This window comes from Carcharhinus amblyrhynchos, chromosome 8, assembly GCF_965287045.1.
Source record: "Carcharhinus amblyrhynchos chromosome 8, sCarAmb.v2.hapA, whole genome shotgun sequence".
In the NCBI taxonomy this organism is placed as follows: domain Eukaryota; kingdom Metazoa; phylum Chordata; class Chondrichthyes; order Carcharhiniformes; family Carcharhinidae; genus Carcharhinus; species Carcharhinus amblyrhynchos.
Window position 1 is genome coordinate 93,049,878 of NC_137331.1, and position 13,484 is coordinate 93,063,361.

The 13,484-nt window shown below is 41.9% G+C and overlaps 1 protein-coding gene and 1 pseudogene across 1 annotated transcript in view; one reads left to right on the forward strand and one right to left on the reverse strand.

Annotated features, from left to right (window-relative positions):
* The window catches only part of ccdc12 (coiled-coil domain containing 12), a 62,345-nt gene that overhangs the window by 20,249 nt on the left and 28,612 nt on the right, over window positions 1-13,484 (forward strand). The window lies entirely within an intron of this gene.
* On the reverse strand, window positions 5,434-7,857 carry LOC145346925 (large ribosomal subunit protein uL16-like; annotated as a pseudogene).

Sequence of the window (13,484 nt, forward strand, 5' to 3'; positions counted from 1 at the left end):
GAACCTGACTGTTGATTGCCAGTTGCTTAATGATAAGAGGATCGTCTGGAAGTTAATGGATACATTAGTGGATGCAAATTTATTAGCATCAATAAGATATCTTCTGAGTTATTATGCGCTATATGAAATGTCTTTGGCAGAGTCAGTCTTGAACACTAATGAAGGTTGAAAGAGAAAACAACTTGAATGTACCTGTATACAAAAATATATTATATCTCAGTACTTTTTGTCTCTCATTGCCTGCTTTACATATCTGTTTCAGTCTGTTATGGAAAAAGGAATTGGAGTGCTGAATGTTTTAGAAAATGGAGAAGCTGCAGTTGTTCTCCTGGAACAAAGAAGGTTGTTGGCAATTTGGTTAAATGTATACAAAATGGCATGTTTTGGTATGCCAGTTGTTGGTTTAGGGACCTCAAATTTAAGGTTTTGGGCACGAGGTACAGGGAAATGAGGAAAAGTATTTTACACAGGCATGAACTGAAGGGCCTTGCTTCTTACAAAGGTGTGAGAGCAGAAGCAATTATTGATTTCTAAAGAAAATTGTAGGGAAATATTACAGATGAAGGGGTAAGTGAGGGGAATGGGATTGACTGACCTCTCTACAGAGACTTGCATGGACTTGGTGGGCTGAGAGTTTTAATAGATTATTTTTGATTGACAAATGCAGCAGTCATTCTGGGTCACAAATGTTCTACAGACAGCACTGAGATGAATAACTGATTTGTTTTTAATCTGTGTTTTGTTGAGAATGTAGGAACAAGAGTAAATCATTTAACCCCTAGAACTGGTTCTGCCAAAGTTAGATCATGACTACTCTCAAAATCAATTCTATTTATTTGTCTTTGATCCATCTTGTTTAATACCATACTTAATAAAAATATATCAGACTTGGTCTTAAAATTTTAATTGACCCAGCATCCGTAACCTTTTTGGAAGAAATAGTTCCAAATTTTGACTATCTTTGTGCGAAAAAGTGATCTAAATGGCAAAGCTAACTTTAAGATTGTGCGCTCGTGTTCTGGATTTCTGTCACCAGGGAAAATAGTTTCTCTTGATCAATCCTGTTGGAGGGAGGAGTGTATATCAGAATCCTCGGATATTGTTGATATGGGAACTTTATCATTCACCTGCCAATGAGCAGAGAAGCATGGATCCACGGCTTTTAACTCTGGTGTGAAAGAGTTACTGATTTACTGAGGGAAATAATTCAAACTCATCAAAAGGAACAGCATAGCATTTTACAAGCATATTGGTAACAAGGGAGTTGTTCGAGTAAGGTGAGTTTTGTCAATCTGCTAATCATTAAGAAATGGAGTAAGTACTTGGCTTTGGTCAAGCAAGTGATGTTGCAAGAGCAAACGAAATGCAAAACAAGTTGATAGTGAGGTGAGCCAATGTTATGATTGATAAAAGGAAATTTTCAGATAAATTGGTTAGGCCAAAGGAATACCATGTGCCTGACAGGATACATCCTAGCACACAGGGGGAAGAAACAGCAAAGGCCCTAGCAATTATATTTTAGGCTTGTGCCATGTGAATGTGTTCTGCAGCACTGCTGTGTGGTCAGTGTAATATCCATTTATAGAAAAGAAGACATAGATAATTCACATCATTTGGGTCAGTTAGTTTACCATTTGTGGTCATGGAAATTTTTAAGAGTCTCTAAATATGGAATAGTTATGCTTCTAGAAAAAGCGATAATAGAAGTAAATTAAGTTTAAACTTTAGTTATTAATCTTGCAAGGAGGCTTACATTAACACTGCAGTAAAGTTATTGTGAAAATCCCTGAGTTGGCGCACCCTGGCGCCTGTTCGGGTACACTGAGGAAGGATCTAATATGACAGTGCACTTAACCAGCACATCTTTCGGTCTGTGGGAGGAAACCGGAGCCCCTGGAGGAAACCCACGCAGAACGGGGAAAATGTGCAGACTCCACTCAGACAGTGACCCAAGCTGGGAATTGAACCCAGATCCCTGGCACTGTGAGACAGCAATGCTAACCACTATGCCATTGTGTCACCGATTGTCATCACAATTTCAAAAGGGACTCTTGTGTTCAAGAAACCTTATAGAATTGTTCAAGGAAGTGGTAGTTATGAGAGATAGGAGATGCAATCATGTTGGGTATGTGTTATTTAAGAAAGCTTTTAATAAGGTGTCCGGTGGGAGGCAATTATCAAGGATTGAGAGGAATGGAATTTGGAAGCCAATGGAAAATTGGGTTGAAGCTAGAATGAAGAAAGTAGAGAGGGATTAAAGGTAATTTTTCAATGTGGTTAGAAGCATTTAGCGATGTTCACAGAAATCAGTTATGTTCACTGTGGTTTGTTTATAGCCCTCGAATGAGTGATGTCAAAATTTACAGGTGATACCAAATAGTAGATATGCCGAATTTGTTAGAGCGCAAAAGAAACTGACGGAGATAGAATCATAGAATCCTACAGCGCAGAAGGAAGCCATTCAGCCCATCGAGTCTGCGCCGACCACAATCTCATCCAGGCCCTATCCTCATAACCCCAAGTGTTTACCTTAGCTAGTCCCCTTGACACTAAAGGGCAATTTAGCATGGCAGTCCACCTAACCTGCAATTTTTGGACTGTGGGAGGAAGCCGGAGTACCTGAAGGAAACCCATATAGACACGGGGAGAATGTGCAAACTGCACACAGACAGTGCTCCAAGCCAGGGATGGACCCCGGGTCCCTGGTGCTGTGAGGCAGTAGTGCTAACCACTGTGCCACCATGCTGCCCAGTATGTCAGTAAGTTTATTTTAGAAAAACAGTAATTACTATCAGAATGGATGTAGGCTTGAAGCGCTGAGGGATTTGGGATACAAGTTCATAAGATGTTGAAAACAGCACTTCCGGTTGATAAGGTCACAAAAACACTAGTTAATTTTGAAGTTTATCATGAGTTATAGAATATAATTGAGCCAATAGAAGAACTCAGTTAATTAATTTTATTTAGTGTTGGGCTCATTTTAGACGAGGTGTTGTGGAAGATTCATTGTAATGAAAATAGAGCCATAGAAAATAGAACCTGTAGTGAAGATGGGAGCAATTCGGCTCATCAAGTCTGCACCGATTCTCCAAAAGGGCATCTTACCCAAGCCCAGCTCCCTGCTGCCCTGTCCCCGTAATTCTGCAAATTTACCGTGGCTGATCCATCTAACCTGTATGTGTTGGGATGCTGAGGGACAATTCAGCATGACCAATCCACCTAACCTGCACATCTATGGATTGTGGGAGGAAAGCAGAGCACCCAAAAACCCATGCAGACACAAGGAGAACGTACAAACTCCACAGACTCACCCCAGGCCGGAATCAAACCTGGGTCTCTGGCACTGAGAAGCAGCAGTGCTAACTGAAAAATTGTGACCATTTTACGTTATAACAATGCATATTAGAAGTTGATTCATAGAAGGTGCATAAAATTGTGAATGCATGAACCATTTTTGATAGAAGCAGAACAGGTTTTTAGGTGCAAGATTGAATGCAAGAGATTTGACAGGATAGAGGATATTCCACACAACAGTTTGTGTGACATTTACTTCCAGGTTTCATGGTTGAGGCAGCTTCTGTTAACATTCAAGATTACATAGATAAAGGGAAAAGTGCATGAAAGAATCTGAAGAATAGAGGGGGCAAATGTGATTAGAATTGGGGTAAATGTTGATATGGACAGAATAGGCAAATGGTCAATTTGCTTGTAACTTTTCTATGTACGTAGCTCACTGGAGGGTGAAAATTGAGTTCAAAGTGCTGAAAATTAACAGGAGGCTGCAAGAGATTTGTAATCTATCAGCTGCTCTCTTCTGGATTTATTGTTTATGAAAAGAACTGCAGATCTTCACTCTGGGTGTCTGTCAGCAGTTCACTTAATGTTTGTGTATTTTTAGCAGGACACTGGCAGGAATGCTCCTCTCTAGATTTCCAAAAAAGCTGAAATAACTTATTCCCCCATCATCCCTGGTTCTGACCTTTGACAAATTACATTGTTTCGCTGACTGTGTACTTATCAGTGTCAGCTTTACACAGTGATAGAATGAAACTGCCTTACTGTTTATTAAAATGAGTCATTTTTATTGGAAATGTTGAGTATTTGGAGTCATGTCAGACTGCACTAACCTTACTGATCTATCTAAAACCAGGACACTGTAAAAGATGCTCTTGCACTTCTCTCCGACTCATCCTTTGTCTTCTGATTTTTTTTTACCTCCCCATTTCCTGTCAGTTCATGAGTGTTGAGGCTATTTATATAGCTCCGTTGCATATATACCTTGACCGAGATTCGCCACAGATCAGGGATTGAAAAGCGAGTGAGTGCTGAACAAAATCTCTGTGCTAGTTCAAGTGTCTGAATGACTAGTTCTGTTTCTATAACCTAATGAGTGTCAGGTTAGTGGTTGGGTTTACCTATTACAGTAGAATAATACACGGATTGGATGCTAAATGCTATGCCCACAGAACTCCAATTCAGTGCTCAATCTGTGGTGGTAAGAAGATTAGAAGTTGGAGTATAAAAGTGGACAAAACTGAAAAATTCCTTTCCTGTCTGGTGCCCTCCAGCTCCAGGGAAAGGGCAAGCTTAGAGATTAAAAAACAGAAAATGCTAGTATACGCAGATGGCCTGGCAGCATCTGTGGAGAGAGAAAGAACATTAACATTTCAGGTCCATGACCTTTCGTCATTCAAAATGGTAACTCTTGTTTTTCTCTGCATGGATGCTGCCAGATCAGCTAAGTATTTCTTGTATTCTGTACTTTAATTTCAGTTTTCCAGAATCCATAGTATTTTGCTTTTATTGAATGACTCGATGTGTATAGGGTTGCCCATGATTCCCCGCAGGATTAAATAACCCGAAATGTATTGTCTGTGCTCATGCTGCACAAAGAACTTACCGTGCTTCCAATGTTATTCAAGAATCAAATTTATGTAAATTGGAACCAAGACATTTAGCACATCACATATCTGAAAGGGCTAATCACTTAATTCCATAACCCCTGCTCTTGCAAATGGTTTTCTTTTTCAAATATTTCACATATTTATATGCTTCCCTTTTGAACACCTATAGATGTTTCTTCTATTGCTGTGTCTGGTCAGGCATTCTATCCTGACATCCCGCTGTCTGTGTTTTAAAAAAATCGCCTAATCTCTCCCTTTTTTTGGCAATTGTATCGCTTTTATTGACCCATAACTTCCTGGTTCCCCAGTGTTGCATTTGGGGGTACCCCAATGATGTGCTGGAGAATCTCTCTAGGAAATTCTCATGTAAGGGTTATTCGAATCTTGCCCAGAAGTGCTAACTTCCCTTGGATGATTGCATTGGGCTGAGAACCGTCCGACAGAAAAGATTTAAGTCACTAACTTCAGATAGTTCGGCCAGTTTTATCCTGATAGTTGCTCTGAAGGAGTTAGAAGAAGAAAAGCGCTTCTAACTCTCCACCCCGACCCGAGCCTTCTTGGAGATGTGGACCCTCTGCCACCTGGGAACTTGAACTTTGCCCGATGGAGGGCTTCATTCATGTAGGACTTATTCTGCGTCTTGATGTGCATGGACATAATGACCTGGTTGATGTTTACGCAGGCACTGGGGATTGTCAGAGGCCCCACGCACACCAGTCTGTACCAATCAGCGCTGGTACACAACAACATCTTGTTGATGCAGGTGACATAGAAAGGGTGCGGGTGCATTCGGATGTGGCACCCATCTTTGTCAAGGGTCTTCACACATGTACTTGTTGGCGCAGAAATGAGCAGCTTCCAGACCTTCAGAGGAGAACTGCTCAAATTCATCGGACACTATGTGGTCACATAGCAGGAACTTGTCCACCTTGGCTTTCCTACAGCCAAGGTCAAAAATCCTGATCTTGACCTCAGGATATCTGACAAAAATGGGAATTGGGGTATGACTTGTTCTTATCATCTATAAGAATGGTCTTCTGCCTTGGGGAGGGAGGGAGTGGGGGGGAGAGTGAATTTTTTAACTCTGCTCAAGATGTTGCATCTGATTTCAGTGTTTATAGAAACTTTTCAACTTTTTGGGAGTAGAAGGCAGATTGATGCTGGCAATGTCAGCTTGATGTCAATATAAGTCATTAGAAGTTGCAATAAGAAACTTTGTAGAACTCTTCAAAATGTTCTGCCATGATTAATTTGGTAAAATAGCTGAGTTCCTTCAGTCATAAGTTTTGACCTCTAGCTTCTGCTGTTATAGTTCATGTTAGCTGAGGGTGACTGTCAAGTTTACTGCAGTCAGTACTTGTAGCAGACCTCTGTCTTAGTCACATATCCTGGTCCCACGATATGGATAAAGAATGTGGAAGCACCTGCAAACAGCCTCTGGACAGTGTGGGGTTGGAGAAGTATTTGTGTATGCGTGCGTGTGTGTGTGTGTTAGTATTATTGTAACTGTTGCAGTTGGGCAGTCTGCAGTACGCATTCATCTCCCTATGTGAGATGCATTTTTTATGTGCTGGTAGGATGTACATAACATTGATAAGACACTATTTTACTGCCTGTTGCTAATTGCTGTGAAGGCATTAAGGCATGTTGAGTCTATGTATCTAAAACTTATCCCTCAATCAGCATCTACGCCAATATATAAAATCAATTCGGTGCTCAATTATTGAATTTCTGTTTGGGGGGCCTTGGTTACTCCTGTTGTGTTGGGTTTCACTTAATCTTAGGGACTTCACAAAGTACTTCACTGGCTGTGAGCAAGTCTGCAGTCTCCAACATGGATTAGGATGTCCTAAGCCACTATTATAGGCACTGGCTAATTGAAATCTCTTAGAGGTGCGAATTGCTAATTTTCCATTTTTATTTACTTTATCGTGCTCATCATACTGCCTCGCCCATGAATGGGTATGCTCTTACAGGGATGGGATTCACAGTATCCAGGAGTCCTTTGGCATCTTGCCTATGTGGCGAGTTCTTCCTATGTGCTGTTTTATTTGCAGCATTAATTTTTCATAAGTCAGAATAAGGTTCAGATCATGTGAACCAGAACAATGAAGGGAAAAACATGATACATCAACAGCGATTTCCAGATGGTGAATCAGCTGCGATTACATCCACTGTTGGCAAATATTGACTTGGATCCTAACAAAATTGTTCCTAACTCTGCCAGATTTGTAGATCGATTTTATTCATTTTAAAATCAATTACACTGTGCTCCAGGGAGAATGTGGCACGTAACCGGACATGCACTTAGCTGCTTCAGGTTAACGTAGTCAAAGTCAACCCAGTGACTTGGAGTTCAAAACTGATTTTGAAGGAGGAAAACTGAATTGAGAGATGTTTATTTGCTGCTGCAGTCCACCAACTTACACCTTGTTTACACACACACACACACACTCCCTCTTGGGCATACCTCTCCCTCTTGGAGAATCTTAAAAACTCCCCATAAATCTTCCTCTTTTGTTGTCCCCTTCTGTCTTGATTTGTCCTTTTTCTCTATTTATCTTATCTCTCCTTATCTTTGGCATTCCATGTTTCTTTGCTCTGTCTTTATTGGCTCTCCCTCGGCACACACAAGCAGGAAGTCACGGTTGCTCTACAGGTGTTGAGCATGTATACTTTTGAAGTAATGACTGAGGTTGTTCTTAGCAGTGTTTATTCTTGAAAAAAAACTATATGTATGACCAAGTATTTAGATATCATATTTTTAGTTTAGAGACAGTGTTAATTTATTTTTATTTTTAAATAGTGTTTGTTCCCCTGCCCCCAATCTCTGTCAATTTCTCCTCCCCCTATTTCCTTGGATCTTTCTGTGAACTTAGCGGGTGTGTGATTGCATTGCTACCAACTACATGCTGCTATCTCATCTTAGATTTTCATGGATTTACCTCCCCATCCTCATTCGAGCTGAAGTTCCATGCCTGCTCCGCACTCAATTTTTAATCCTTTTTTTCCTGCGTAAAAACTGACATGGTCAGTTTTGACATGGTCAACTGACAGGCACTTACTGTATAATTGGTTGAGTTTTACAAGCACAGTTCAAGTTACACTTAGCTGGGGAATGCTGAATAATATATAATACAATAATTGCTAGCATCTCATGGGCAACAGATAGTTCTGACTGCATAATTTCAGAACAGAAAATAATTTCAAGGATAAGAGGAACCAGCCCTCCTAGTTGCTTGCTTATGCATTTCCTTTGTCTTCTCTCACTATAGCTACTCTGTGTCTTTTTGTTGCCTATTTTCTCTATTATATTCCTGTCTCTCTTTTTCCGGCTCATTTGCCTCTTAGTTCTCTGTTGCATTCTCCCTGTTTCCCGCTCTTTCTTTTTTCTCTCTTGCTTTAAATGCAGGAGTGGAAGATTGGTGGACTCTTGGTATCATCCATGATTTATCAGCTGTTTAGTAGCAGCAATTGTTATAAGTTTTTTTTATAACATTTGAACACTTCAAAGTAACTCATGAAATGCTGCATCCATTCTGTAACAGCAGCATCCCACAATGAGATCAGCAAACCCTGCTGCCATGCCCATGTGTCAGCTGTTGGCCTGCTGCAATGATCCAGTGAAGCTCTACGCAAACTGAAGGAACAGTATCTCATCTTCCAGCCAGGCACTTCGGGTCTCAGTATCAAATTCAGCAACTTCAGATGGTTAACTCTACCCCACCTTGGTCCCTTTATTTTCTTCTTATTTAATTTTTTATTGCTCTCTACCTTTTTTTATTGTCTTTCTTCATTTGTCTTTTCCTCCCCCCCACTCTTTCCCTCTGTTTTATACCCCCTTTCCTTACCTTTTCTCCCTCTTTGCTTCTCCTTTCTTTCTTCTTTAAAATTTTGCCTTTCATTACCACCACCCCTCCCCCCCCCCAACCCCGACCCCGACCCCCACATCTCCATCTGTCACAGCTCACCCTCTAATTTTAGCTTTTCTGCCGTTTGGCCATTCACACCCTTTATTCTCTCTTTGGACTGCCAGTAGCAGCCTTTTCCTCTGGTTCCTGTGGCTATGACTCATCTTTCATTTCTTCACCCTGCAGTATAAATGTCTCCCACTTTCTAAGCCTTTTAGCTTTGACAAAGGGTCAGCTGGACTCAACGTCAACTCTTTTATCTCCTCACAGATGCTGCCCGACCTCCTGAGATTTTCCAGCGTTTTCTCTTTAGGTTTTAGATTCCAGCATCCGCAGTAGTTTGCTTTTATATTATTTTAGATCAACAAACAGATGATCTGTTTGTTTTTGAGGGATTAATGTTGGCCAGGACATTGGGCTAACTATTACTTACGTGGCGAAAAACTGCAGCAGGCGACGGTGCAGAGGGACCTCGGGGTCCTTGTGCATGAGTCGCAAAAACCCAGCTTGCAGGTGCAGCAGGTGGTCAGGAAGGCGAATGGGATGCTGGCCTTCATAGCGAGGGGGATTGAATATAAAAGTAGGGAGGTCTTGCTGCAGCTGTATAGGGCATTGGTGAGGCCGCAGCTGGAGTACTGTGTGCAGTTTTGGGCGCCGCACCTGCGCAAGGATATTTTGGCCCTGGAGGGAGTGCAGAGGAGGTTTACTAGGCTGATACCGGAGTTGAGGGGATTGAGCTATGAGGAGAGGCTGAATAAACTAGGCTTGTACTCGTTAGAGTTTAGAAGAATGAGGGGAGATCTCATTGAGACGTATAAGATGATGAATGGGATGGATAGGATAGAGGTGGAGAGACTCTTCCCGCTCAAAAAAGACAGTAGGACTAGGGGGCAAGCCTCAAGATAAAGGGGAGGCGGTTTAGAACGGAGTTGAGGAGGAACTTCTTCACTCAAAGGGTGGTGAATCTCTGGAATTCTCTGCCCGTTGAAGTGGTGGAGGCTGCCTCGCTAAATATTTTTAAGAAGCGGGTTGATGGGTTCTTGATAAGAGAGGGGATTAAGGGTTATGGGGAGAGGGCGGGAAAGTGGAACTGAGCCACAACAGATCAGCCATGATCTTATTGAATGGCGGGGCAGGCTCGAAGGGCTAGATGGCCTACTCCGGCTCCTATTTCTTATGTTCTTATGTTCTAACTGCAAGCTACTCTTCAAAGAGTGAATGTGGTTTTTAAATCTACTTGAAGGAGTGCACTGTGCCTCAGCTTATTTAAAGGGATTAAATGTCAGGGTGAGGTGATGACACCGGGCGAGAAAAATGGTTTTGGGGAGGGAAAGCCCTTTCCTGCCTAAAGAACAGAAATTTAAGCACGGTTTGTAAATCTTAGTACCCACATATTTCATCTAGGAGCACAGTCAATCCTCTTTTGTAACCAATTGGTAGATATTCATAGAATCCCCACAGTGTGGGAGGAGACCATTCAGCCCATTAAATCTACACCAACAACAATCCCACCCAGGTCCTAGCTCTGTAACCCCACGTATTTACACTGCTAACACTAAGGGCAATTTTGCCTAGCCAATCAACCTAACCCACACATCTTTGGAGTGTGGGAAGAAACTGGAGCACACAGAGGAAACCCATGCAGACATGGGAATTACATGCAAACTCCACTCAGGCAGTGATCTGAGGCCAGAATTGAACCTGGGTCCATGGCGCTGTGGGGAAACAATGCTAACCATTGTGTCACAAGCTGCCCCTTTTGATCAAGAACAGCCTGGGAAGCAAGAGTTGACCTATTCTTAGATCTCCTTGCACATCACCTTAAACATTCCTTCCCCCCACCATCAGTGCACAGTGGGGGTAGTGAGATGTAGCAACTTGCTAACATGTGAACAGCATCTTCTAAACCTCTGCCACCAGTGAGAAGAACCAGGGAAATCCAACATCTGCAAGTTCCCCTCCCAAGTCACATACTGCCTTGACTTGGAACAAGAATTTTTTTTTTTCTTGTTGCTTTGTCAAAATCCTGGAACTCCTGGCCCAACATCAATGTGGAATGCCTGCACCCCATCTCAAGGGCAATAAATGCTGGCATTGCTTGTGTCACTTTGGTTACATGAATGAGCAAAATGGCCATTTTGACTGTCCTGCTTAATAAATTGATCTTGGATGGTTTGGAGACTTCCAGGTTGGGGGCAAAAATAAATTTCTTTCCATTTCTGATCATTGTTAACCAACACAGCCATAGTGTATATACAAATGCTAAATGTGGGATGGGAAATCCTTCACGATTAAATTGTCCGCCTAAGTTCACATGAAGATTATACTTGGTTAAATCATACAAAGCCTGCTGGCATGGTTCCGAGTACTAACATTAACCAAATACATAAGTTGGGAAATTCTCTACTGCATCTGGGGAAAATCCTTCATACCTCAGTATTACCACTGCACTAAAAAATCCAAACTGGAGGTGTGAATACACGATGTAGAGAGCATCAGCCCCTATCCTCCATCATTACTTTATCAGTCCTTGCAGAAAAAGTAGTTTCATTTCTCTTTTATGAAGGATCATTGCCAACAGTATTTCCTTTGGGATAGTCTTAACAGTAAAGGAAAAGTCCATATTTATATACTATGGCATGGGAACAGGACAGCATTTGAGCGTTTGCAACTGACGTTGTGCTGGAGAGTATGTTCCCAGCACTGAGACTCCACGAAAGCATTAGCAAAGTTGAACATTTTGTAAGGGGGACCAAGGGTTAGCATAATGCACATTCTCTACTTATACTGGTGTTGTAAGAAGTCTCACAACATCAGGTTCAAGTCCAACAGGTTTATTTAGTATCACAAGCTTTTGCAGCGCTGCTCCTTCATCTGGTCAGCGACATATATTATTTATTTTGGTGTTATTTAACCTTTCTTCTGTTTTTCAGCAGGGCTAACTGAGGCTGTTGTTTGCATTTGCAAGCAATAATAACCTTCTCATTCAACTATTCAGTCTTCATAAGAAAATCTGGACAATAAATGTTCAACTGTGATGGGCATGGCAGTTAAACCCAATCCTAGCTGGTGTCTATCCATATATGTTTCCAGCATTTCTTGCTAACTAATACGAGAAGGGAGCTCTACCTGACTGTACCCCTCTATCTCAATTCATTGAGACCAATTATAGTTTCCTTTGATATTGCAAGGTCTGAGATCAGCCTTAATCAGTAACATTTGTGCCCCACAAATGCCAGGCAATGCCCATCACCAATAAGAGACACTCTAACCACTGCTCCTTACATTCAATGGTGTTATCATCATTGAATCCCCCACTGTCAACATTCTTGGAGTTACTCAACTGGACTTGCCACATAAACACTGACTACAAGAGCAAGTTAGAGGCGAGGAATACTGTGGCAAGTAACTCACCTTCTGACTCCTCAAAGCCTATCCGTCATCTACAAGGCAAAGTCAGGAATGTGATGGACTATTCTCCACTTGCCTGGGTTGGGTGCAGGTCAAACAGCACTCAAGAAGTTCAACATCACCCAGGACTAAGCAGCCCACTTGATTGGCACCTCATTCACAAACAACCTCTCCCTGCACCGCCGACGCTCAGTAGCAGGAGTGTGTACTATCTACAAGATGCATTGCAGCAATTCACCAAAGATGCTTAGACAGCACCTTTCAAACTCATGACCACTTCCAACTAGAAGGACAAGGGCAACATGGGAACACCACAACCTGCAAGTTCCCCTCCAAGTCACTCACTATCCTGACTAGAAAATATATTGCCATTCCTTCACAGTTGCTGGGTCAAAATCCTGGAATTCCCACCCTAATGGCATTGTGGGTCAACCCACAGCATCTGGACTGCAGCAAATCAAGAAGGCAACTCGCCGCCACCACCTTCTCAAGGGCTATTAGGGATGGGCAATAAATGCTGGCCAGCCAGTGACACCCATGTCCACGAATGAATAAAAAAGATCAGCCATCAGAACCAGGCCATAAATCAAACATTGGGGTGCGTTAGCTGTAAATAGCTCAGTACTGAGCTGTAATATTTTCCCCACAAAGTACTGAAGGGGTGAAGCTTTCCTACCAGTTGTTATTTACTGATAACAAAAGAAAGCACTGTACTCAGTTTTTATTCACTCATGGGATGTCAACATACAAACGAATTAGGGGCAGTTGTAGGCCAGTCAGTCCCTCGATTCTGCACTCCGCTATTCAATAAGACCATGGTTGATCTGGTTGTAACTTCACATTCCTTCCTTACCTGATAACCTTTCATCCCCTTATTGATCAAGAATCTATCTTGCTCTGCCTTAAAAATATTCAGAGGCCCTACTTCCACTGCCTTTAGGCGGAATGTTTCAGAGACCCATGACCCCCTGAGAGGAAAAAAAACTTCTCATCTTTGTCATAAATAAGAAACCGCTTATTTTTAAATAGTAACCCTTAGTCCTAGTTCTGGATTTTCCTGACAAAAGGAAACACCCCTTTTCACATCCACCCCATCAATACCCTTCAGTGATAGGGTCTGATAGGTTTCTATCAGACTCTAGTGGATACAAACCTAATTGCTCCAACCTTTCCTCGTAAGACAAGCTGTCTATTTCTGGCACTACTATAGTAAACCTTGCTGAATTGTATGTTGGCCTTCATATCTAGAGGATCTGAG